The 25,563-nt window shown below is 38.6% G+C and overlaps 1 protein-coding gene and 1 pseudogene across 6 annotated transcripts in view; one reads left to right on the top strand and one right to left on the bottom strand.

Annotated features, from left to right (window-relative positions):
• GSAP (gamma-secretase activating protein) overlaps window positions 1-21,434 on the bottom strand; it is a 214,096-nt gene extending 192,662 nt beyond the window's left edge. For 2 of the 6 annotated variants that reach the window (XM_071215012.1, XM_071215014.1), the window contains exon 1: window positions 20,730-20,837. The gene's annotated coding sequence lies outside the window, so the exon portion shown is untranslated. Of the gene's footprint in view, window positions 1-20,729 lie in introns of all 6 variants that reach the window. The other 4 variants (XR_011648743.1, XM_023583072.3, XM_058297967.2 and 1 more) reach the window with 4 other exon arrangements.
• Window positions 20,198-22,176, top strand: LOC101432836 (thyroid hormone receptor alpha pseudogene; annotated as a pseudogene).
• Window positions 22,177-25,563: the final 3,387 nt, after the last annotated feature.

Here is a 25,563-nt window from a genome sequence, read left to right as displayed (position 1 = left end):
CACCCTCAATTCTCTGGAAAGGTGGAAAGAACAAATGGCATATTAGCACTTAAACTGTCTGAATTAACTGAGGAAACCAGTTACTTTGGCCTAAATTTCTTCCACTGGCCCAAGCCACTTGAAGCACACCTTTCAGGAAACATAAACTCCCTCTCCATGAAACTATCTCTGGAAGACCTATGTCAATTGGCCTCCATGTTAACAATAACCCTCTGCTTCTCCAGTAGGAAATCATTCATAATTGTAGATCTCTAATGACTCATGCAAAACATTATCTCCAACAGGTAAGGGGGTACATTTCCAGATTCACATTTCCTTTAGACTCTTCACATCCTAACTTCCAGCAATTGGATATACCGGAAGTGACATCAATGCAAAACAGCCCTTAAACCATATTGTAAGGGACCTTACCAGGTAACTCTTGTGACACTGCAGTCAAACTAGAAGGGCTTAAATCTTGGGCTCACATCTCACAATTAAAAACACTCCCCCTTCCAGTACTTGGACCTTGACCAAATCAGGAACCTACAACTAAAATTTTCTAGGAAGAGGGGGTGTGGAGAGTGGATAAGTCTCAAGCTGTTGAGTGCCCACTTCTCACATGGGAGGTCCTAGGTTCAGTTCCCAGTGCCTCCTGAAACAAACAAACAAACAAAACAAATGAAAAAACAACTCCAGGCAACCACTGAGACACATCGGTTTCCCACATACAAGGTCCTGGGTTCATTCCCCAACCCCCAGTACCTCAAAAAAAAAAAATTTTTTTTTTTACTAGGATTTGAAGAAGGCAGCTTCGTGAGGTGGACAGCTTCTACCCAAGATCACAGAACAAGACCCCATGGAGTCCTACATTACTGTCATATTCTTTATCATATTATTCCTTAAAATTATTACATTTTTATTGTTTCCATACCCTTTTGCGCATACATTTTCCATCTTGCTTAGACAGTATTACCAAAGATGTTTAAATTGATCCTGTTAACCTCTTCCTTCCTGTTTGCCCTGGCCTGGAAAGATAATATTATCATTTGTTTTTCCCAGGCCACTCCATGGCAAAAGGTGGGAATTAAACATACTGCTAGATGTGCCGGCATGAACTCAATCTGTTCATTGTCCAGGGGATCCTGTGGTCCTACCAGTGACCAATTTTTTCAAGATTCCGAATGCCACAGTGTTTTACCATCAAGCTAGCAAAGTACTACTCTCTAAAAAAAGTAGACTTTTAGATAACATAACCTCAACGTCATTCATATTTAAAAATTAACAATATGTGACTATTTGAAAAATACTCATTTGCACATCCAAATGAGTGTTCTTGCCAAAGAATCATCCTAAAAGGTATAAGAGATGCTAGTGTTACTCAAAACATATTTGGAATACCTGTCAGGAATTACTTTCAGGATTTGCAGTATATTAAGTGTCCCATACGGTGATAAAATCTTCACTCTTCAAGGATAGATCTGGTTTGGAAAAGAGCCAAAATGTCTTTAGGTATAAACTTTAATGAATGTGGGTAGTGATCAGGCTAGGAGAACTGGTTTTGTTAAAAGAGAATTATATCCCACAGAGGCACAAGGTGTGTACATTTCATGAAAGGAGACTGATGCTTGTAAATTAGCTCAGAAACTACCTCCTTAATGACCAAATTTGTGGGTGGGAGAAAGGGCTCTGCTGCATTGGAAGCTGAAGGAGTAGTGGAGCTAAGAGGAGAATGTGAGAGACAGCTGAGAGAGTCAGCCAAATGGTGAAATGAAGTTCTGCTTAATCCTACTATCCTGAATTCCAGTGATTCCAAGCCACATTCAGGACTTATCTTGCATTTCAGGCCTCCATGCTTTTGTACACAATGTTCCCTGACTGGAGTGCCTTCCCCACTGGGCGGACCCGCTGAACGAATGTATACTCATCCTTTAAGACCTTGTGAAATAGTACCACATTCCTTGACTCTATCTGGCACAGTTAGTTGCTCCGTCCTTTGGTCCCAGCTTTACTCTGTAGGTATCTCTATTAACATCTCTGTGACTATTTTATAATTTCTCTGGTATATATATTTTCCCAATTAGAGGGTGAGCCTCATTTTTGTATCTTTGGCACATAGTGACTGGCACATATAGGCCCTCAGCAATCATCTGTTTAGCACATTAGATAGAATTAATAATCTGTGTCTTTATATGGCTCTGGTCCTGAGATGTCCTCAAAATGCAGCAAAGTAGCTGTGGGCTCTGAACATTATAGAATAAACTAAAGAAGAAAGACCTTATGCAAGAGCAGTTTTTACAAACAGACACCCTGAAAGTTTCAGATGGTGGTGGAGAGTTACAACACAGAAGTGTCCAAGGAAATGTTAGCAATTTATTTTCTTCTCTTTTCTAAAATTATCCAAATCCATTTTGGGGGATCATAATTGTTTTATTTTTCTTGGTGGAATTAATACTTGAAGAATTAAAGAATTATAATAAGTGCAAATTGAAATTGAATTCAAATTTTGTTGACCTACATTTTTCTTAAAATAAATTTGCAAGGCAGAACACAAAATTAAAAATGAATCATACACTTCAAAGAAAATGGATTGATTCTTAAGGTCATTGTGTAAAAACTATAGAAATTTGAAATGAGGAAAACTCTTCAGGACTATTCACATACTCCTCTCTCTCTCTCCCACTTTCTGCCCCAGAGTAGGAACAACTCCTACCTGGAACGACCCAATCCTGGCCTTGACATTGGTCTTGTGGAAGCATTTCTTCCAGCACTGTGCCAGTGGCATGTGCCACACCTACCATACTGGTATCATAGTTCTCAGATGAGAAGTAAAGTGGTTTGTGGGTAGCCCAAGTGGTAGAAAGGAGAAAGAGAGAGCTACTCGCGAAGAACAATTGTTTACGATATTACCTGCTCTTGATGGAACCTGAATTTTATCCAGGTATAACACCTGTTCTGCATAGTGCCTTTTGATCCCCAACTGGCTTATAGCACATTTTCAAACCAGTGTTTTAAAGGAATCAGTAAATTCACAGACATGTTTATAGCCTTGTCAAATGGTAAATATTCTATTGAACCTCCTTTGTATGGAAATAATCTGATTTAGATACAGAAGAAACAGGACTGAGAGAGTTGAGCAACAGGTTTGCTTGGTTTTAATGGTTACATTGCACAACCTGGGCAAGGCAATCCGGGACATAAAAGACTGTTGTTATAACTCAACCCAGAAATCCAGTCAGACCACCCAGGGCATTTCAAAAACATGTCAGCCTCCAAAATTAAGGAATGATTTCTCTGACCACATAACACATAGCCTCTTGAGTACTGTGACTATTCACAACTGGAGGGTATTTGAAATAAATCGACACTTGCTTTTTGCTATTTTTATAAGGGAAATTTATTGTTTTTCAAAAAGAAAAAACAGGCCATATCCAAATTATAACTTATAATGAATGTGTGCACACTAAGTTCAGAATATGAAAATGTTGACTGTAAAGATTAACTGCCATTTTTAGTTTGTTTGAAAACATCATATTTTGATTATTCTGTATAAGTAATTTCACACTCTTAATAAACAGGGAAAAAGTGAAACATTCAGTATCTCCCTTTATCCTTCGACACATCAAATACCAAAAAGTAGTATTTAATCTTGTTTCCAGAATTCAGAGAAAGTCATATAACAGATACTTCTTAAATTCTGAGAGAAAACAAATCTAAAGTATTTAAAATGGTTTTTCAAAATGGATATATTAATAGTTTGCTTTGAAGATCAATGTGCTAAACTGAGATGTCTTTTTCCAAAAGAGATTTAATTCTTATTTTCTAGGCCCAAGTTTTGCATATGGAAGTTCAAAACTAGTCATTGCAACTGGTGCTTTCTAGTTAATCAATAATTCAGTTCACATCAGTAATGCAAACTTTCATGTGTATATCTATCCATGACCTTGTACTTGCCTGCGAGAATCACCCATGAAAAGGATGAGAATGAATTCATCACCCTCAATATGTCTTTTTTTTTTTTTTAAGATTTATTTTTATTTATTTCTTTCTCTTTTCCCCGCCTTCCCCGCCCCTCCAAGCTGTCTGCTCTCTGTCCATTCACTGTGTGTTCTTCTGTGACCGCTTCTATCCTTATCAATGGCACCGGGAATCTGTGTTTCTTTTTGTTGTGTCATCTTGCTGTGTCAGCTCTCCGTGTGTGCGGTGCCATTCTTGGGCAAGCTGCACTTTCTTTCGCGCTGGGCGGCTCTCCTTATGGGGTGCACTCCTTGCACGTGGGGCTCCCCTACGCAGCGGACACCCCTGCGTGGCAGGGCACTCCTTGCGTGCATCAGCACTGTGCATGGGCCAGTTGCACACGGGACAAGGAGTGTACAACTCCTTGTGGTAGGCGGACGCCCTAAGCATTGGGCCAAGTCTGCTCCCCTCAATATGTCTTTCAAGCACATTCATGAGAATAAGGCATCAATTATGATAAATTAATGATAATAAATTGCTAAGGGCAGACATGCCAATTTAGGATTATTATTCTTTTCTAAATCCTACTTAAAAACTCAACTAGTGGTATCAAGAAAATGATTGATTTCTACAAAGCAAGATAGATTCTCTTTTTAACTCTTTATTTTTAAATAATTTCAAACACACAAAAAGTCCCGAGTACCCTTCAGTCAGATTTATCAGTTTTTAGCAGTATGCCAGTTGCTTTAGTGTTCTCTATGTCTCTCACTAATATAATTTATAGACACTCTCTTACATAATCAGGGAATTTAACATTGACACAATATAGAGTACATATTAAAACTTCATCAATTTCCCAATAATAATCTTCATGGCAATTTTCCCTCTAATCCAGGATCCAATCCATGATCACTCATTGCATTTAGCTGTCATATCTTTTAATTTTCTTTAGTCTGGGAAGGTCCTCAGATTGCCTCTGTCTTACAACATTGACATTTTTTAAGAACACAGGCCACTTGTATTAACAATGTCCTTCAACCTGGATTTCTTTGATGGTTCCTCATTATTAAAAGAAAGTACGCATTTTTGGCAATAATGCTATATAAGTGATGTTGTGTCCATGCATCACATCGGAAGGCACATAGGAGAATTTTTCTCAGTAGTGATGTTAATTTGATCACTTAGTTAAGGTGTCCATTAGTGAAACAAGATAATTACTGATTACAAAAAGGAAATAACGAAATGAAATTTCAGAGTTATTTTGTGTGGTTGTTTTCTGAATATTCAAATTTAATATTTAATGACAAAATACCAAGTACACAAATTGAGAAAATACACAGGCTCTGCTATTAAACCATATACCAAGGATGCAGATAAAGATATAAATCATTATATCAAAGACTAATTTGACTACATGATCTAATAAAAACAACTTTATTTTATACATACACTCTGTAAAATACTTTATGTACATTACTCATAAACTTGATTACAGGCCTGAAAGGTCATCATTTTAGCTTCATTTTGCATATAAAAAAATGAGGCAAGAGAATTGTGATTCTCTCATGGTTACATAAAAAGTAGTGGAAGTTGGGAAGCAGACATGGCTCAACTGATAGAGTGTCCTTCTACCATATGGGAGGTCCAGAGTTCAAACCCAGGGCCTCCTGGCCCATGTGGTGAGCTGGCCCACATGCAGCGCTGCCGCGTGCAAGGAGTGCTATGTCACGCGCTTAGGGGAGCCCCACACACAAGGAATTTGCCCTGCACTGAGCTGCTCCACACGAAAAAATGCAGCCCGCCCAGGAGTGGTGCCACACACATGGAGAGCTGAAGCAACAAGATGATGCAACAAAAAGAGACAAAGATTCCTGGTGCCACCAAGAATGCAGGTAGACAGAGAAAAACACACAGCGAATGCACACAGAGAGCAGACAAGGGGGTGAGGGGGGAGGGGGGAAGGAGGAGGGGAGAGGGAGGAAAGGGGAGAGAAATAAATTTTTTTTAAAAAGTAAATGGAAGAGACAAATCTACCTGGATCTCAAACCCCTGCTTTTTCTACATATCATATTGCAGTCTTTTCAAATGAAATTTGTATATTCTAGACAAAAAAAATTCAAGTATATTTAATTTTCTCCATATAAAGAGATTAAATTTGAAGAGAATTTTTAAAAAATTCAAATGGTAAAATTTTTAAATTATCTTAACAGTATATTTTAATATGGGCACTGGAAATAAAAGACATCTGGTGTGTCAGCTTTAAGCAAGAGTTGGTATATATATTACATTTTTATTTACCATATAGCTCTTCTTTTTATCACAGCCTTCTTTTTTACTTTCTTGTGTTTTCCCATTTAGCCTTATCATTTATCTCTATCTTTCTTTCTGGATATTTGAATCTCTGGTTTTCTCTTTCATTCAGGCCTCTTTACCCTTCCAAATATTTCTCCACTTTTTCATGTTTCCTTCTTTACATCATTTTTCGTTCTTACCACAGCTGACTGAGAGTTGGACATTAAGAAGAGTCGTGAAAGATAATTCCTGGATCAATACTTGAGTCAATAACTTCCATCAATAACTTAAATGATAATAATTAATTAAGAGTAACACCAAATTGGGTGGAGTTGCTGTAATCTAGGAAAAAAGTGCATTAAAACTAAAGGTTCTGACAAGATTGGAAAATGGACGGATAAGAAGAGAAGATGAATTATGGGATATGAGTAGTATAACTACTTTGTTTTTTTGGTTTAAAAATTTTTTTAAAGATACTTAGATCACATAAATGTTACATAAAAATATAATTACTTTGGGAAAGAAAAACTATCTGTTCAAGCATAAGATAGCACAGAATGAGCTTTATACAAGTATGCTAGGAAAGAATAGAATAGAGGATTACAGTGATTTTCTTTCTAAATATGAGTCAGGCATATAGTACATTTTAAAACAAGTCTAATACAGCTACATGTGAAAAATATTACAAAATTAACTAACCATGAAGTCATCCTTCATTTGTTCTTTTTTTAAAGATTTATTTATTTAATTTCTCTCCCCCTCCCCCCCACCTCCGCCCGGTTGTCTGTTCTCTATTTGCTGCATCGTCTTCTTTATCTGCTTCTGTTGTTGTCAGTGGCATGGGAATCTGTGTTTCTTTTTGTTGCGTCATCTTTGTTGATGTCAGCTTTCCGTGTGGGCAGCGCCATTCTTAGGCAGGCTGTACTTTCTTTTGCCCTGGGCGGCTCTCCTTATGGGGCGCACTCCTTGCGCGTGGGGCTGCCTTATGCAGGGGACACTCCTGCGTGGCACAGCACTCCTTGCGTGCATCACACTGTGCATGGGCCAGCTCCACATGGGTTAAGGAGGCCTGGGGTTTGAACCACAGAATTCCCATGTGGTAGACAGACGCCCTAACCACTGGGCCAAGTCCGCTTCCCATCCTTCATTTGTTCTTGGCATTGGTTAGGTCTTAGTTCTAGCAGTGTGACTCTTGGCTTTTCATATTAAAAAGTATGCATTTTCAGGAAGCAGATGTGGCTCAAGCAGTTGGGTACCCGCCTACCAAATGGGGGGATTCCAGGTTCAGTTCCCAGTGCCTCCTAAAAAAAAAAAGCAGAGCAGACACAGAAAACACACAAAAAACAGACACAGAGAGCATACAGCAAGCACAAACAACAAGGGGGGAGGGGGCAGGGAGAAATAAATACATAAAATAATTTTTTTTAAAAAGCATATGCATTTTATAGAAGTATTGGAGAAATAAATGTTTATAGATATATTAAAGATTAATTTGACATTCCATGGAGAGCAACCCAAATCTTTAAGGGACATATACAATCAAATGTATAAGGAAAAATTTTAAAGATTGAATTTATTAGCCTACTCTGCATTTCAGAGCTGTTATTATGAACCATAATAAAGCAGAAAACTTTTCAGATAAGGCTATAGAAATATTTATAATATCAAAGACTATTTGGACTATAGGATCTAATAATAATAGATACCATTTACTTTAGGCATACATGCAAGCTAAGCACTTAATTATTATTATTTCTAAAACTTTATGAAGGCCTGAAAGGAAGAAACATTAGTGCCAACTTCTAATATCTTTTAGTAATAAGCATTTTATTCCTTAACCAATAGGTATTTATTTTGAAAACTAAATACCTACTAAAGAAATAAAGTATTTTTGGTCATTTACACCTCAGTGAAAAGTATTTAATCAGATAATCACTTTGTGCCACTCTTAATATCTAAAATGTAGTAGTTTTGATGGGGGATGGAAGGTAGACAGAATAATTTGGGGGTACTAAGATTTCATGAGGTGGCCAGTTTGAGCTGGGCAAAAGATGGGATTTAAGTGTCCTGTAAAGGACACTGTGGGTGCTTTACATTTTGTTCTGGCATCTCACATGACAGCAACCACTCCACTGAGCATCACCTGTCTAAGAGTTTGTGAAGGCTCCCTTGTGAAAGAACTACTTCCAGCTTCTCCCATTTGGTATAGCAGGCAAGCCAGAGAATAAGCAGTAGGAATCATATACAGTAGATGTGAAGATGAACGTCCTGATAAGGGTGAGTAACATTAGAACCAGTAACTCAGAGAGGGAGTTTGTGGAATCTCCATCCCAGAGTATGTAGTAGTAGTTCAGGCAGAGAAAACATTCTCTAGTAGAAAGAAGCTCTGTGGGCCTCATACTCCTGACTGGACAAGAAAGTCACTGGAGATAGTGGGGATGGGGGAGCTTTGCTCTGAATGAAAGGCAAAGGAGTTGTCTTTTTTTTCTTAATTTTAAATGCTGTGAGTAAAGTATTCATTTCAGTCTAAAACAAAATAGACCTTATCACATTACAAAAACTTTTATTCTGCAAGTGAGCTAGTAAACAGACTATCTGGAGAACCTGACAGTTCAGGTTTTCAGGACTACTATTTTATTAATTTTAAATGGGCTGCATCTTGATTTCAATTTTTTTAAAACATACTTCCAATTGGAAATTGCCAAAAGGTAAAACATGGGTTAATTTGGGGGAACTTCATAAGTCCTAAAATATGCTCTTATGATTTTTCCAAACTCCCACATTGCCCTCAGCAACATGACAGGAAAATGGGATAGGGGCAAGGGGAGCACAGGAAAGCTCAAGCACCTGAATTTTTTTTTTTGCATTTAGTTCACTGGTGATTTTCCCAATGCCAGCAATACCGTCTCTCCACACACAAAAAAGGTCAACAATTATCATCACACTGCCTTCTTGTTTATTTGTAAAATGTGAATGCTTTCTATATATTAGGCAAAGAATTAAATTGATTCAATAATCTCACACTTTATCCTTGTTTGAAAGAACATGATTATTATTGTCACTCAGTTTCCTCATAAGTAAAATTGGTGTGCTGGAGGAGATTGAGCTACTTAGATGATCTATGACATCTCTTTCAATACTAAACTTACCTGTTTCTGTAGCCTCTCCAGGCTAGCAGTCATGCTTGTGGACCATGGCTCTGCCACTTCCTTAGTGGGGGACTTTGGGATTTCCTAACCCCACTTTGGAACCAACTTCCTCAAATTACTGCTATCATTACAACCCTTGCTTGGTGCACACTGCTGGTCAAGTTAATTAATCTGAATCTGTTTCCTCATGTCTGAGATACTGTAAATGGGTCTGAGGATGTAATGCCTATAAAAACTGCCTAGAATAATGCCTGGCTCATAGGAAAGCATCAATAAAGCTAATCCTATCCTTTTCCTGTCTTTGGAGAGGCTCCTCATCCCTTTCAAATCAATGCCATACACAAATTCTCATGAAAACAAGGGACAGAAGTTGAAAAAATCATTAGGTTTATGCTTTGGAGTTTGATATAGGCCTTGCATAAAAATCAACATTTTATCTTTCATCTTTTATCACCCATTATAGTCAAAATCACCTGGCATAAATTCAGAGTCAGAAAGCAGAATACAGGTTACCAGGGGCCTGGGTGGGGCTAGGGAATGGGGATTAATGCTTAATTGATACAGAGTTTCTGTTTGCGGTAATGGAAAAGTTTAGGCAATGGATGGTGGTGATGGTAGTACAATTTGGTGAATGTAATTAACAACACAGAATTGTATAATGGAAAGTATTAAAAATAAAAAAATTTAGGTTGTATATGTTACCAGAATAAAAATTTAAGAAACATAGAACTATACAACACAGTGTACCCTAATGTAAACTATGGGCTACAGTTAGTAGTATAATTATAACAATATTGTTTCATCATTTGTAACAAAATTATCACACTAATGCAAAGTGTTAATAACAGGGAAAACCTGTACAGGGGAGGGTATATGGGAACTCTGTACTTTCTGCATGATTTTTCTGTAAACTTACAACTTCTTTAATTAAAAAATCATCTGAATATATATTAACTATTTGGGTTCCCAAAGCCAAGGCTCAAAATAAATACATATAAACTTGACCAGAAACACCTGCTTTTATCAGAAATACACATGGCTAGATCAATAGGCAGATAAAAGTTTACCAAGGTCTAGAACTTTTTCTGATATTTTTAATCTCATGCCATTATTATTTTGATTGTTTTTATTATTAACAATATAAAATGTTCTGCCAAAACTAGACTCATGGAATATTTTTCTTGAAGGTTTTTTTTTTCTTTTTAGTTGCATATTTTCACCTTACTGTAGGTGAAAATTGACTATAGATTTCATGAAAATAGCAGTTGAATACTGGGTTTAGTGTGTATACTCATCAGATAGCAATTTTAATTCTTAGAACCAAGTTCATACATACATTATATATAAATACACTGAGGACCATCTAAAAACAAGATATTCACAAAAATTCTAGGGCAGATACAGAACAAGTATTTGATATGTCATGATATCAAAAAGTTGCTGAAATAATGAAAATGAGAGATCTTACAAGGTTTGTCTTTCAAAATGTGTCTTCTTTAATATTTCTTTCACTGTTATTAAGTGAGATACTTTAAAAGGCTCAGCAGTTATTGAGTCTACCCTTGCTCCCATTATCGTCACCCTCAAATTATAAAATTAATCTGCATTTCTTTAGCTTTCATAGAAAGCTACTTAACATTATGTTCTCGGGCTTCTACCAGAAGCCTATGTTGAAACAATCATGAGGATATTTTGGCATCTTTCCTAAAATTGCCATTTGAAAACACTTTTGTTTGTTCAATGTCCATCAGAACAAGATCCATGTAGTAAATTTTTTTTAGAGTTCAATGTTAGATAATATTTGTTTCTTCAATCAATTAGTACACTTCGTTTTAGTGGTTAGCAAGAACTATGCAACTCTTATTTCCTGTTTTTACCAAAAAGGTCAAAGTTAAGTTTTCTACTCACTTTTAACATCTATTCATGCTTAAATTTTCAGAATAATTACTCACCATTCTTATACTTTCTACTCCCATTATACTGTTCGTAGACAGACTTTTGCTCTTTTTCTTTGGTCTTTTTTTTTTTTAAGTCTCTGTATTTCATTATAAACAATTTAAAATCTTTTTAGAAATAATACAAATTATTCATTGCCAAACAATATACACTAAAAGTTATTCTTAATTTAAAATTATAATTAAAGCTAATATTATGTCTGGGTACATAATGTTGAAACTTAAATTTGAAGAAAACTCTTGATACACAATACTGTAATACTGAACATCAGTGCTGGGAATGTATTTATTTAGATACAATCTACTGCCATACTAAACTGACAGTGATTATGGTTCTTATCTCCAAACATGTCAGACAGTTCCAAATAGAAATAGGCACACTATTAATAAAATGTCATGTACTCCAAATACTCTGGGAACTTCTTTTATTTAATACTGTATAGCACATGGTTTTATACACAGGTTAAGAAAATCTTAATCATCCCTGGATTTATCTAAGAGTCTAAAAAGAAACAAATCTGACATATTTCTGGGTTAGTGTCTGAAGTTTATCCTTTTGTTTTTGATTAGCTGAATATTCATGGTTATCTTAAAATACGATCCTCAGTATAAATGACATATAACAATTTTATATTATCAGTCCAGGAACTATAAAAATTTATACAAATACACAATTTTTTCCTCGAGAAAACCTTTATGAAGATCACTGGCTAAAACATTCTTCTCCACCTCTTTTCATATGTGACCACATGGGGAATTTAGATGGTATGTGATATGCATGTATCAGAGGGATAGCTGAAAGCCCCTGTATAAGAACCAGGGCATCCATACATAGACATTTCAGTGGTACTCTTTGGTTCCAATATAACTAGGGTCAAACCTTCTTCTAGTTACCATGAACTCTGAATTTAGGAGTAATACCAAGAAGTAATATCATGAGGGGAAGTACAAATGAAAGAAAAAAATGAGGAGATGGCAGCCCTGGGAGGTGTCACTAGGTCATTTTAGCCTCTGTGAAATAAGGTAGGCTCTTCTGGGTCAGTTCCAAGAGTACCATAGATGAAAGCAAGCTCTAAAATTAATAATCTGCCTACCAATTTCAAGAAAATTTAGAAGGAATGATAAAGTGATAGAAAAAAAATGAATTACCTCCTTTTTCTTTTTGGCTTTCTATTCAGGAATCCATGTCATTTGAGCAGCTCTATTCTCACAAGAGGAAGTCAGTTATGACCCCAACTTAGAAAACAATTTAAAAAAAGTACGTGTGCTGAGAGTAGCATGTTCATGGAAGATTACCTGAAGGATTTGAAATCAATCCATTTCACTAGATAAGCAGTCACAAACTAGGGCTGGTTTAGCCAATAGAAATTTTATTTCTACTGGCCTACACAGTATTTTTAAAATTTCAAGCCAACATTGAAAAATTGGGAGATTTCAAATAAAAATTTGGAACCCAGGCTTTTCTGGGGGAAACAAAACAAAACAGATGGTCTGACAACATTGTATGAGTATCCCCACATGGCAACATTTGCTGGGGCAGTGAAATGCTGCTGCTCCCTTTCATTAGGGCAGAGGGCTCTTAAAATAGTCACAGTCCTCCCCTTCCACTTCCACATCTCACTTCAGCAGACTTTACTCTTAAAGTATCTACCAGTCCCCTGTAGTCATCTACATTTGTAACCTCCTGCAAATAATTGCAAAATCCATCAGAACAGCAGAGAACTCAATGCCAGGATTGCATCAAGCTACTGCCATTCTAGTGTCAGTATTGCTTTTTACTGATTTTCACTGTGGTGGCTGTCATCAGCCTATAGTTAGAGATGCTATAAAACAATCTTAGAAACTGCATTGGTCTATATATAGTAAAAGTGTGGCCTGGGATGTTATTTCAGATCAGAATCTTCTGTGAGAACCTGTACTGGTCAGTCAAAGGGGTACTGATGCAAAATACCAGAAGTCTGTTGGTTTTTATAAAGGGTATTTATTTTCAGATACCAGACCATAGAGCGTAAGTTACGTCCCTCACCAAAGTCTATTTTCACGTGTTGGAGCAAGATGGCTGCCAACGTCTGCCAGGGTTCAGGCTTCCTGGGTTCCTCTCTTCCTGGGGCTTGCTTCTCTCTCCTCTGTGTGCCTACTTCCCGGGGCTCCAGCTTAAGACTTCAGCATCAAACTCTAACATCGGAAAGCAGATGTGGCTCAAGTGATAAGGCCTCTGCCTACCATATGGGAGGACCCAGGTTCAATCCCTGGGGCCTCCTGATGAAAAAGAAGAGAAAGTGTGCCTACGTGGCAAGTCAGTGCCCATGTGGTGAGCCGAGTGCCTGTGTGGTAAGCCAAGTGTCCGTGAAGTGAGCAGAGTGCCCATGTGGGTGACCATGAGGTGAGCCAAGTGCCCACATGGTGAGATGAATGCCCATGCAAGTGCCCATGGTAAGCCAGTGCCCATGCAGTGAACCGAGTGCCTGCACGGTGAGCTGAGTGCCTGCATAGCAAACCGAGTGCCCATGCAGTGCGCCAGTGCCCGCGCAAGTTGAGTCATGCAGCAAGATGATGATGCAACATAAGAGAGATGAAGGGGAGAGTCAAGGTGAAGCACAGCAGAAACCAGAAACTGAGGTGGTGCAATTGACAGGGAACCTCTCTCTACGTCAGAGATCCCTAGAATTGAATCCGGTGAATCCTAAAGGAGAAAGATGAGAAAAGAAGACAAAAAGAAAATTAGATATAGAAGATCATAGAGCAAAGGGAAAAAACATCAGGGTGGGGAAGGGGAAGAAATTTTTAAGAATTTTTAAAGAATTTTTTAAGTTATCTCAAAAAAAAAAAACAACCAAAACTCCAACATTAAAAACCCTCTAAATCTATCCTTTGCCATGTCTTTTATCTGAGTCCCTACCCATCAAGGGGCAGGGATTCAGTACTCTACTGACATGGCCCAATCAAAACCCTAACCATAATTTAATCATGCCCAGGTACAGAACAGTTTACAAACATAATCCAATATCTATTTTTGGAATCCATAACTATATCAAACTGCTACACTCCACCCTCTTAATTCCAAAAAGACACTACAATATTCAAGAAAACCTTAAATCAGTAACAATGCAAGTACTATATCATATCACAATCAAATTAAAGAAATACAGTTTGTCTTGGGGCAAAGTCCTGCCTGGATGTTGACCAATGAAATTACAAAACAATTTATCTGCTTCCAATACACAAATGGACAGAAAAAGGATAAACATTTTCATTACAATAAGAAACTGGGAGGGAAACATGAGTCACGTTTCTCTACTGTTCAGTAGACCTTCAGGAGGGCACCCTCTGTTCGATTTCAAAGTCTGAGAGTCATTCTTAAGACAATGGTTTCTTCTTCTTGGGGCCATATGAGGACCCCACCCTTTCCGCGGCTTGCTGAATGGCCATTTTCTTGCTTCCACCCTCATTAAGCATCTGGGTGTCAACCAAGTTCCGGACCTTACCCTCTGAGAGCACTGGGGTGACTGCCATACCTTATCCAATCTTTGGGTTAGAGACGTAGCTCCCCCGAGTACAGTGAAGAGAAGGCAATATATTCCCTAACCTTTGGCATAAAGGCTCAACCCTCTCAGAGCAATGAGTTGACCACCTGGTCTTCCCTAATCCATGGGGGACAAGTGTACCCCTCTCAGACCTATGAGGTGCTGACCTTAACCGCCCAAATCCTTGAGGAAGTGCTCTACCCTCTCTGTACCCTGGGGCATCAAAACTCTCCCCGAACATCTGATGGAAACATCCACCCTCTTCAACTGCTAGGGCAAACTCACCCTCTCTGTACATATGGGTGGGGTTCCTCTCTTGGCCCAAGGTGATGTCTAAATTCCAGATCTCAGCTTCCATGGTTTTCCTCTTAAAGCTGTTTCTCCTTCAATCTCTCCCTTCCACGTCCCTTTTAGTCCAGCTGACAGTGGTTTTGTTCATACAGCTCTCTCAAAAACCTTATTGGTTTAGGTGGCGGACTTGGCCCAGTGGTTAGGGCATCCGTCTACCACATGGGAGGTCTGCAGTTCAAACCCCAGGCCTCTTTGACCCATGCGGAGCCAGCCCATGCGCAGCACTGATGCGCACAAGGAGTGCCCTGCCATGCAGGGGTGTCCCTCAGGTAGGGGAGCCCCACGCGCAAGGAGTGTGCTCCATAAGGAGAGCTGCCCAGCACAAAAGAAAGTGCAGCCTGCCCAGGAATGGTGCCACACACATGGAGAGCTGACACAACAAGATGACGCAACAAAAAGAAACACAGATTCCCGTGCTGCTCACAACAACAGAAGCGGACAAAGAAGACACAGCAAACAGACACAGAGAGCAGACAACCGGGGTGGTGGGGAAGGGGAGAGAAATAAATAAATAAATCTTTAAAAAAAAAAAAAACAAACCTTATTGGTTTAGCACGCAGGAAGCAGGAGTCCAAGCCATTAGAGAGTAAGTCTTTCCACAAGTCTTTCTGAGATAACTGCATCTTCAATCCTGATTTACAAGTTCTAAGTTTAGTTAAATCCTCTAAGGGGCACTTTCATCTGGAAATTTGATTTCCAGAGGCTTAGAATTTCCAGAATCAGTTTCTGGTTTTTTGTGTGTCTGACAATTCAGTCCTCAGTATATCTCTCTCATCTAGCATTTTGCTATAAGCTGTAAGCAGAAGCCAAGCCACATTCTCCGGGTTTACTTTGGAAATTTCTTCAGCTAAATGCCCAGGCTCACCATATTCAAATTCTGCCTTCCATAAAACACCAGGAGTTAATCTTGCTAAGTTCTCTGCAGCTTTAAAACAAGGATCACCTTTCCTCCAGTTTCCAATAATAACTTCATCATTTACTTCTAAGGCATCATAAAAAGTCTCTTTAGCATCCATATTGTTATCAACAGTCTCTTCAAAGTGATCTAGGCCTTTTCCATTAAGCACTTCACAATTCCTCCAAAAAATACCCCTTATCCACTTATAAAACTGTTCCAGAATTTTGGTAATCGCAAAAGTACTTCCCCACTCCTCAGTACCAAATTCTGTATTTGTGAGCCAAAGGGGTGCTGATGCAAAATACCAAAAGTCTGTTGGCTTTTATAAAGGGTATTTATTTGGGGTAGGCACTTACAGATACCAGGCAATAAAGCATAAATTACTTCCCTCACCAAAGTCTCTTTTCATGTATTGGAAGCAAGACGGCTGTCAGTGTCTGTCAGGGTTCAGGTTTCCTCGGTTCCTCTCTTCCTGGGTCTTGCTTCTCTCTGGGCTCAGGGTTCCTCTCTTCCCAGGGCTTGCTTCTTTCCAGGCTCAGGGTTCCTCTCTTCTCAGTTGCTTTTCTTTCCTCTGTGTGCTTACTTCCCCGGGCCCCAGCTTAAGACTTGAGCATCAAACGCCAACATCAAAACTCCAGCATTGAAAACCCTCCAACTCTATCCTTCGTCATGTCTTTTATCTATGAGTCCCCACCCCTTGGTGGGTGGGGACTCAACTCTCTACTGACGTGGCCCAATCAAAGCCCTAACCATAATTTAATCACACCCAGGTACAGACCAGTTTACAAACATAATCCAATATCTATTTTTGGAATTCATAACTATATCAAACTGCCACAGGACCTTGAGGAGAAATTTTCTTTTGACTTTACTAAGAGGACTAATTATGTTTTTTTCTAGGCAATGGATTTGATTTCCTCTCATAAAAATGGTATCTTGTATATCTAATCAGCTCATTCTCTTCTTACTGATTGCTGGAAAGTCTGAAGACAAATTTGCAGCCCATCCCTACCAATTGTATAAGGCTCAATGGTAAATACTCGCTCTTGACTATAATAATTTCTCTTCTCCTGTGCCTCATCCTTCACTCTCACTTTATGTTAAAAAAAAAAAGTAACATTTGTCATATTTTTAATGCAGAAAAATGAAAAGCTAGCAAAAATAAACTAAAGAACTCCTTTTGATATATAGTTCTCAAAGAAAAGTAATACATAGCTGTAGTTAGAAAACTCAAATAGTACGGAGAATAATAAGTAAAAAAAAAACACAAAAAGCTCCTTACTACCAGTCCATTTTCTCAAAGGTAACCACCTGCACACACATATACACACATATACACGTTTTCATATCAGGGTAAAGAGACACCATCAAGGGAATGAAAAGGAGTTTCCTTTCAAATATTTAGTACTTTACTGGAAATAGTTTAGACCGATTTTTTAAGAATGTTGTTTTCTTGCTCATAATACTATAACTCCTCCAAAATAATACATAGTACCAGTTTTTCTTTCACGTAAAAAAATGACTTCACAAAAATATTATTTATAGGACAAAAATGGAAAACGGAAATATGAATACTGATTAGCTATTTGATGGTACTAAGGAGTTACGGCTGTTTTGGGGGGTCTGTAAGAGTGATATTATTACATTTAAAAATCTGAGTCCTTATCTTTTAGACATATATACTAAAATATTTACAGGTAAACTATGGACTTCAAAATAATCTGAGGTATGGAGAAAACAAATTGGTCAGTTAATAATTGCTGAAGTATATGGACTTTTTTTTAACTATCCTATTATTGTATGTTTGAAATTTTCCAAAAAAAGCTTTAAAACTTCCTAGGTACTATTACATTTATTTAAAATATAGTGAAACTGCATTTTAAAAAATAATATCACCTAACACCCCTTTGAATAAATATTTTAAAATATTATGTAAGAAACATACGGTTTCTCAAATTACGGGAGGCTCCAGTTTACAAACTCAGCTTTCAATGACTTTATAACAGCTTTATTAGGATACAATTCACATACTAGAAAATTCACCCTTAGTACCCTTTGCTGGTTTTTAGTATATAGAATTGTATAACCATCACCACTGTTTAATTTTCTTTTGTTTTGTTTTGCATTTCACTCTCTAAATTTAGAACATTTTCATCGCACCAGAAAGAAACCCCATGCCCATTAGCAGTCCAGCATGCAATTCAATCTCAGATTCACTCCACCACTATCTGGCTTGCTCTTTCATCATGTCAATTCAAGTAAAGCCTCTATGCTCCTACACAGATATCTATTTTCAAGCGCTTTTTCTATCCTATCAGAAGATTAAGATCACAATTATGGCAATCACTTTCTTTTCACCTCTCTATAACACCCACAACGTACAAAATACAGAAGACAATAACAATTGTTCCCAATTACAGGTTTTCTGTAAGAGGATTACGTATTCCTGCCCACTCTTGTTGGGTCTGGACATATGTCACGCTTTGGCTAGTGGAATGTGATCAGACATGAAATATATCATGTCCAAGTAGAAACTTTAAGCGGCATTGTGAGTTCCTACCTGGCCTCTTGTTTCAGCCCCACGTAGTAAAAAGGGCATGTCCCAGATAGGGGATGCTCACTCCTTCAGCCTAAATCCTGAAATTGGAAGACATGTGAAGTCTACTCAAAGAACACGTAAAGCTGGAACCAACCTATAGCCTATTTGTAGTATACGCAAGCCACTGAGATCACAACTTTGTGAAACATAATAATACATGTTTATATGGCATTTTAATTCTGTGTAAATGCCAACTCAGTTTTGTTTTACCCTGCTTATACTTCTGAGTATTCACAAAGAAAATCAGTTGCTAATGAGGAATTATGGAGCAGAATAGAAGATTCCTTGCCTTCAAAGAACATAAAATCCTATAATATTATAAAAAGCAATGGTATTTTGAAGACATTTGGTTCTTACCTGCAGAGAACCTACCTCAAATCATCTTCTGGTATTATTAGAAACAGGAAAATATTGCTTAGAGACTCAAAAAGCTAACAAAAGTTAGGAATAAGAGTAGTGCAATAGAAACTAAGAGAAAAACCATCCTCTTTGTCAGAAAGTAAACATTTTGGGAACTTTTAACAGTGCCAGGTACTCTGGAGGGTTCCTAAGAGTTCCTAGAAATATCTCTAACAACTGCTGCCAAAGAGGAAGAACAGAAAAACAGATTCTTAAAAATGTCGTTTAAATTGACTAATATTTTTTAATGAGGGCTCCAATTATTTTGATTATGGGATCATTTGCAGAATTCATATGAGAAAACAGATCTTTACAGATGGAAAAATGCATTAAGATTGATTTGTCATAAAGTTCATTTAAGAACTGAACTCTTAGTAAATTTAATTTATTATTCCATTTAAAAGCCATCTTTTACACAAAACTATTCAATTACTGAATAAATCAAAGTGACCCAGGTGGCATATGTTTTTGAATACAATAACTGCATTTTAGTTTGGGGCTGGATTTCATTTGGTTAGCTTTACTTGTGAATGTGAATAATCTATCAGTGGCAGCCTGTTTTGTTTAGTTGCTTGATTTTGGGGGAGAGGGAAAAGGGAATTGTTCAGTTTTTCTCATTTGAAATGGAGAAAGTCATGTTTTTACCCTGGTTCTATTTCCTGTTTATGGGATAAAGAGAGACTTGTCATTGTGCTGTGGAAATAGGTTATATATTCTTTTCCTTCCACTCTTTTGTGAACAGGATATAGCTGAAGGAATTCTTGCTTAGTCCTGGGATGTTTAAATGTTTAAACTATGATGAAAAGTGAATGTCAGGGTAAAATGGTACAAGTTTTTTAGAGATCAATTTGGCAGTACTTTTTAAAACTAAAAAAGAATACACATATCCTTTGACCTAACACATTACAGGGATTTAACAGCTAAGACATTTTTATACTTACACAAATGACTACAAATAAGGATAATGACAAAAAAAAAAAGAGATCTAAATGTATTTCAATGAAAATATGGCTAAATAATTATGTTATATCCATATTATGGAACACTGCGCAGCCTTCAGAGGACTCTTGACTAGCACTCTCACCTCCGCACAGATGGCGGACCGCCTGGGCGACCCGGCTATGCATGGACGTCCCCGCACGAGGGCGCTGGGACCCTCGCGCCGCGGCCGAGCCCCGTCTAGCCCTCCAGGCCATGGGACCTCAGGACAGTACCCGACTCTGAAGCTACTGCCTCAGCCCCCAGCCCAGGAACCCTCTGTATCCGCAGCTATCCCTGGCCCCCGGCACTCCCATTTGCCAGTCCTGGTCCCTCGCATCACCCACCCACTTTGTGGCGCAGGACACGGTGTGCAAGGCCGAGCGCTGAGCCCGGCATCATGGACGCTGTGCCGCAGGGCCTGGGCTCGTGGGTGTGTGGGGGAAGAGGATGAAGATCGGTCCAGTGTGCCCACACCATTCTCCTGGTGTACTGGAGGGTATCCTGGACAGAACTAAAGTGAATGGAATAGAAGCCAAAGCAAGCTGGAGTGTGGGTCAGACCCAGAGGAGAACCAATCATCAGGTGGAAAGCAAAAGAGAGAATGGTCAGTTTTCCCAGAAAACCAGCATGTCAGGGTATAATTACCTGGACAAAGCAGTTTGTCGTGTGTGGGGACAAGGCAACTGATTATCACTACCGCTGTATCACTGGTGAGGGCTGCAAGGGCTTCTTTTGCTGCACAATCCAGAAGAAACTCCAACCCACATACTGCAAATATGAGAGCTGCTATGTCATCGGCAAGAGCACCTGCAATCAGTGCCAGCTGCGCCGCGTCAACAACTGCATCGCCATAGGCATGGCAATGGACTTGGTTCTAGAGGACTTGAAGTGGGTGTTCAAGCGCCAAGCTGATCAAGCAGAACCACGAGCGGCGGCGGAAGAAGATGATCCTATCCTTGCGGCGGCGAACACAGACCACTCCCGAAGAGTGGGATCAGAGCAGCACTGCAAGCAGAGAAATTTCTGACCAGATGATGTTGGTCGGTCACCCGTCGTCTCCATGCCAAACAAAGACTAGGTGGACCTAGAGAACTCAACTCTTAGAAACTATGCGTCATTGCTTTGCCAAAACAAAACAAAACAAAACAAAAAATCTGCCCGTGTTCTCTGAGCTGCCTTGGGAAGACCAGATCATACCCCTGAAGGGGTGCTGCACGGAGATCATGTTCCTTCAGGCAGCTGCCCGGTATGACCCTTACAGCGACAACCCTGACACTGAGGAGGGAAATGGCCGTCTAGCGGGAGTAGTTCAAGAATGGCGGCCTGGGAGGAGTCTCCAACGCCATCTTTGAACCGGGCACGTCACCGTAACGTGGATGACTCTGAAGTTGCTCTGGTGCGGCTATGCTGCTAATGTCAACAACAGCTTGGGCCTGCTGTGAGTAGAGGAGACTGAGAAGTCAGGAGGCGTACCTGTTGGTGTTCAAGCCTTCGTCCACCTCTACAAACACAACATTCTGCACTGCCGGCCCAAAAGGTGACGGAGAGAGAAGGGCAGTGTCCCATTCAGTACTAGAGGGCAGTGCAAAACTCCGGCCAGTAGGGTCCCTGGGCAATCACCCGGAAGAACAGCAGCTTCCGGAATGCAGATTATTCAGGGTCCCAAGGTCCCGCAGAGTGAACGGAGGGAACCGTTCTAAGGCTTGACTGTGGCGATGAATGCATTTGTCAGAATTCATAGAACTGCATAAGGAAGGTGAATTTTACTGAATGTAAATTATATCTCAATAAACCTGATTTTTTTAAAAAAAGCAGTCTTCCGGTTAAAAATGAAACCTCATTAAAATGATAGTAAAGAAATAACATCATATGATAAACATTCATAATGATAAAGAGAAAAGAAGAACGGGAGAAAGCGCAAGACATTTTAACAGATTTGTACAAGAAGATGGAAGAGAGGTAAGCAACATAGTAGATCAGAGGGAAAAATAGCTTTGAGTGGGGAACCTGGATGAGGAAGAAACCAGTTTTCCCCCTTGAAGCAACCAGTTCTGACATAACGAAAAAGCTTCCTGGAAAGAGATGGGGACTTGTTGAAGTGTTTGGGAAGAAATAATTAGGGTATAATATAAAGAGGGGAAAAAGGGAATTAGAAACTCCAAGAAAAACAAAATACTATGTAAGAAAAAAAAATAATCATAAGCTTCTATTTGGCCTTGCAATGAATACTACTTACGTAATCATAATAATGCAAACATCAACTTTATAGTTAACCAAAGGAAGTGATCTCATTATATTTAGTGATTTGGGAAAGGGCAGGGAGGAGTGAGGTATAACACTACTAAATCCACATGTATTATATATAGTAAATACAGTCTGTAATAGTTTCAAAATATGTTCACAAATTCTTTGATACTCTCCTTCAAGAGCTGGAGACTAATTTCCCTCCCTTTGACTGTGGGCTGGGTTTAGTGACTTGCTGCCAACAAAACAATGAGGTAAAAGTGATGTGACAGCATGCAACTTTATAGAGTAGGTTATAAAAAGCACTGCAGATTCCTCTTTACTTGTACTCTCTGATCACTCGATTTGGAGGAAGGATGGTATATCATGTGCCCCAAAAGAATGGCCGGTGTAATAAGAAATTGAAGCCTCCAGCCAATAGCCAGCAAGAAATTAAAGTTCCCTGCCAATAGACAGGAGAATAAGCTATCTTGGAAGTGGATTCGCCATCCCCAGTCTTGGCTGACAGTTGCCTGTAACCTCATGATAGGCCCTAAGCCAGAATCATACATCTGACACACAGAAACTGTAAGATAATAAATGTTTGGGGAAACGGACTTGGCCCAGTCAGTGGTTAGGGCATCGTCCGTCTACCACATGGGAGGTCTGCGGTTCAAACCCCGGGCCTCCTTGACCCTTGTGGAGCTGGCCCATGCGCAGTGCTAATGCACGCAAGGAGTGCCCTGCCATGCCGGGGTGTCCCCCGCGTAGGGGAGCCCCATGCGCAAGGAGTGTGCCCCATAAGGAGAGCCGCCCAGCGCGAAAGAAAGTGCAGCCTGCCCAGGAATGGCACCGCCCACACTTCCCGTGCTGCTGACAACAGAAGCTGACAAAGAAACAAGATGCAGCAAATAGACACACAGAACAGACAACTGGGGGGAGGGGGGGAATTAAATAAATCTTTAAAAAAAATAAATAAATAAAAATAAATGTTTGCTGTTTTAAGCCACTAAATTTGGGGTAATTTGTTACACAGCAATAGATAACTAATAAAAATTTTAGTATATGTTATAATACTGATAAATTAAGAAGTTTATTTTTAAATAATTTTTAAAATAAATTTTAAATTAAACTGATAAGTATTAAAAAACATTATATAATTTTGGAGATAACTACCAAAAAAACATGTTTCTGGAAAGCAGAGATGGGTGGGCAATGGTGGGCAGGAGATGGCTGCTTTTCATTATAAAGCTTTTGTTAATATTTGACTTTTAAAAATAATGTGCAGGTATTACAGTGATTACACTTAAAAAATTATAAGATGTAGAACTATATGTGTTGATATGCAATAATATGAATAGTTTACTTAAAAATAAAAAGCTCTATATGATCTTATATTTATAAATGTGTGCATGAATATATATAAATATATAGATAAATGCATATATGTATACGTGTATGACATTTATAAATGCATCTTTGAAAGCAGATTGAAAAGTATCTGGAAAAATCATATTAGGCCAGACTTGGAGGAGAGGTTAAGATAGATTTTTACTCTTTATGTATTTTAAATTGAGTTTTTTGCAATGAATGTATTTTATTTTGAATATTTTGCTAACTGAAAGTAAATGACCGTTGGCATAATCCAAAGGCGCACAAAGCTCTAAGGAAGAATACTTTTGCTTAATGCAAAAGACTTAGCTATAAATAAAAAAGAAAACATAAGAAATTCTGAGGACTGATATTTTAATTTTCTGGAAAGACCTATAAATGTTACTTTGTAAGAGACATTTGAATAGGGGGTAAGAACACCTGCCTGTGGACCCAGTCTGCCTGTGGGTCCAACTTTGCCACTTACAACTTGTATAATCTTGACTTTTCTGTGCCTCAATCTTGTCATCTATAAAATGCAGATGACAATGATAATACCTTTTTCATAGGGTTCCTGGGAACATTAAATAGGCTAATATACATAAAGAACTTAACACAGAGTGGACACAATATAATCATTATTATAAGTTTGCTGTGAGTGGACTGAGTACTGGCACTGGGAACATGAAGTCAGAGGAATTGTGGCTCTGGCTCTGACATGGTGATGGCTTCAGAATTTATATGAAGGGCATGAGGGCAGCAATTTGATTCAGTTTCTTCACGCCAGCATGCTCGTTTGTTTTTTTTTTTAGATATCTGAAGTATAACTTTATTCTGATCCTAAACAAAAAGGAACAGGAATGACAGTAACAAACAAGATTTCAACACTGAATGTTGTGATGTGACTGTAACAGTCTTATAATTGAAACTTAAGAATGATACAACTTTGTTCTAAAACAGGTAAATATACAGGTCCAAAAAATGAAGGTTTTTTTGTACTGCTACATTCACTCTGAAGCTCATTCATCTCCTTCAACACTCCAAAGATTAAGTGCATGTTCTGCTTACCATATAATATAAAGTGGCAAATGCCGCACCACTTACATCACAGGACAGTTGCCTAAAAAATATCTGAGGCTGGGCTCCAGCTTTGTCTCACAGGTCATCCTCCTCATCCAGCAGAGTAGTCATGTCATATTGTGCTGCCAAAGCCAGGTCAATGATAGCCTCTGGAGGGGTCACAGCAGACATGGCAATAAACTCCACTTTAGGTTCTCCAATGAGTTTTCTAGCAAGCCAACAGAAGCACTTTTCAAAGTTGTAGTTATGTTTGGCAGAAATGTCACCGTATTGAAAATACTACTTTAGTGGAAGAATATGGATTTTGCCTTAACTTTTCTGTCCTTAATATCCATTTTGTTGCCACACAGCATAATGGGGATTTTTTCACACACTTGTATCAGATTTCTACACCAGTTTGGCACATTCTTTTGAGCAACTCTCAGTGTTACCTTAAACATTAGAATGGCACACTGAGCTAGGATATAATAGCCATCTCTCAGTCCACCAAATTTCCCCTGATCAGCCATATCCCATAAAATGATTTTAAGAGGTCCTCTGTTAAAATCTCCACAAGAGGATAGATCTCAACACCCAAGGTGGCTATACAGTGCTTCTCAAATTCCACTCAAATGATGTTTCACAAATAAAGTTTTTCTAGGATCACCATTGCCAATCAATACAAGTTTAACTGAACTTGGGGTTCTCCTTGGGCACCATCATGATAGTTCTTCCAGAAGTATCTCCATCCATCTGGCTCAAGACATATTGTTTTAAACTAAATAAATTTTGAGATGATTTTGGGGAATGCTAGCATATTTTAAAG

Source organism: Dasypus novemcinctus, chromosome 5, assembly GCF_030445035.2.
Source record: "Dasypus novemcinctus isolate mDasNov1 chromosome 5, mDasNov1.1.hap2, whole genome shotgun sequence".
NCBI classification, from domain to species: Eukaryota; Metazoa; Chordata; class Mammalia; order Cingulata; family Dasypodidae; genus Dasypus; species Dasypus novemcinctus.
The sequence above is the reverse complement of the archived record's forward strand: the minus strand, read 5'-3'. Positions and strand labels throughout refer to the sequence as shown.